This window comes from Taudactylus pleione, unplaced genomic scaffold, assembly GCF_031769625.1.
Source record: "Taudactylus pleione unplaced genomic scaffold, aTauple2 ptg000038l, whole genome shotgun sequence".
NCBI lineage: Eukaryota > Metazoa > Chordata > Amphibia > Anura > Myobatrachidae > Taudactylus > Taudactylus pleione.
Window position 1 is genome coordinate 5,940,422 of NW_028284440.1, and position 2,652 is coordinate 5,943,073.

Below are 2,652 nucleotides of genomic sequence, written 5' to 3' on the forward strand. Positions count from 1 at the left end.
GCCACTCAAGGACTTTCACAGAGTTGTCCTGAAGCCATTCCTTTGATATCTTGGCTGTGTGCTTAGGGTCGTTGTCCTGCTGAAAGATGAACCATTGCCCCCAGTCTGAGGTCAAGAGCTCTCTGGAGCAGGTTTTCATCCAGGATGTCTCTGCACATTGCTGCATTCATCTTTCCCTCTATCCTGACTAGTCTCCCAGTTCCTGCCGCTGAAAAACATCCCCACAGCATAATGCTGCCACCACCATGCTCCACTGTAGGGATGGTATTGGGCTGGTGAGTGGTGCCTGGTTTCCTCCAACCATAACGCCTGGTTTTCACATCAAAGAGTTCAATCTTTGTCTCATCAGACCAGAGAATTTTGTTTCTCATGGTCTGAGAGTCCTTCATGTGCATTTTTTCAAACTCCGGGTGGGCTGCCATGTGCTTGTTACTAAGGAGTGGCTTCTGTCTGGCCACTCTACCATACAGGCCTGATTGATGGATTGCTACAGAGATGGTTGTCCTTCTGGAAGGTTCTCCTCTCTCCACAGAGGAATGCTGTAGCTCTCACAGAGTGACCATCAGGTTCTTGGTCACCTCCCTGACTAGGGCCCTTCTTCCCCAATCACTCAGTCTAGACGGCCAGCCAACTCTAGGAAGAGTCCTGGTGGTTCTGAACTTCTTCCATTTATGGATGATGGAGGCCACTCCTCCACTGCTCATTGGAACCTTCAAAGCGCAGATATTTTTCAGCAGCTTTTCCCAGATTTGTGCCTCGAGGCAATCCTGTCTCGGAGGTCTACAGACAATACCTTGGACTTCAAGCTTGGTTTGTGCTCTGACATGCACTGTCAAGTGTGGGACCTTATATAGACAGGTGTATGCCTTTCAAAATCATGTCCAATCAACTGATTTTATCACAGGTGTACTCCAATTAAGCTGTAGGAACATCTCAAGGATGATCAGTGGAAACAGGATGCACTTCAGCTCAATTTTGGGCTTCATGGAAAAGGCTGTGAATACTTATGTACATGTGATTTCATAGCCTTTTTTATAATTCAATTTTCAAAAATCTCAAAAAAATGTACACGTCATTATGGGGTATTGTGTGTAGAATTTTGAGGACAAAAATTAATTTATTCCATTTTGGAATAAGGCTGTGACATGACAAAATGTGGAAAAAGTGAAGCGCTGTGAATACTTTCCGGATGCACTGTAGATGGAATTCTGAGCTATGCAGAATTGAGCGCACGTAAAGATCTGTCTGATTTCGAACATATCATCTGCAGCAGATATAGAGCTAGTAAAAGTGAGTTTATATTGATGATGGCTACATTTACAAGCAGAAGGATGAGGAATGGTGCTGCTGTGCTTTTTATATGGTTGAAGTTCTGCATTAACAGAACTTCTATGCACACAATGTGGCCACCTTGTGGGCAATTGTGAAACTTTATCCATATGTCGTATACCCAATTGAGCATATAGGGGGCCTATCCATTTGCCGACTTTCTGCACGATGTGACCAAAACCAGGAGATTTTGGTCGGATCATGCAGAAAGTCTGCAAGTGGATAGCTGGCAAGGACCAGCGATGCGCGTGCACGCTGGGTCCTTGCCGACCCCGACTATCTATTGAACATGCCCGTCAACCTGACGATAGTCGTCAGGTTCGGCATGTTAATAGATAGGGAGGTTGGGCTTCTGTACTGAAGACGTTCAGTGAACGTCTTTCAGTGCAGTGCCCGCACCTCAGTGACATGAAAGTCTGAATGCTGGACGTTCAGACTTTCATGTCGTTAAATGGATAGGCCCCTATATGCTCAGCATGTCCCACCACCATCAGCATCAGTTGAGTGACTTTTAGAACAATAGTTCTGCATCTTTCCTGCATAATTTTTAACATGGGTAGACTCAATGTCAGTGCATAGAGACTACACTAGCTGAGCATGGTGATCCATGGTGGTGCAACACATTTAGATTTGAATTTAGTTATATACCTATCCGATTATACTGTATCATCATGCTGCTAATTTTATTTTGCTGGGTTTCACAAATTTTCCTCACAGTCACAAGTCCATGATTGTAAGATTGTAGATTTTTGAGAAAACAACTCTGTTTATTAAGCTTCTCACAACATTTAAATGTATTTTTTTTTATTTATTTTGTTACCCCTGGTTAGAATTATTACATTAATAATGGGGGGTGAAGTTGAAATGTTAGGGGGAGTGTGGCTCACTGTAAATATTTAGGAGATATCCTGAATAAAATACACTATCAACCCTGCCTTTAGTTATTGATATATGTATGTATCTATCAGTGTTAGTTTTTACCCAGTAAAATCTGCCACCTCATTGAGCCAGTTGCAGTCTGTGACTGCACTGGCTACACTGTAATAGGCAGTGGCTTCCCATGGGAAGCACTATCTGCCAATCACAGACAGGACAGACAGTCCAATGGGGAGGTGTTTTCTCCCTCTTGGACTGCCAATCGGGCTGCGAGTAACAGAGAGAGCACTTCTAAAATGGGGCCACTCCTCTGCCTATTGAGTAGCCCTACCCGGCTTCTATGGGATGCAGTCCTTAGAATCTGGTGTTTCTCACATACGCTGTCCCGGCACCTGCTAGATCCATTGCACAGGTGCCGGGAGCTGCCCATATGAACAATGGTCTCCC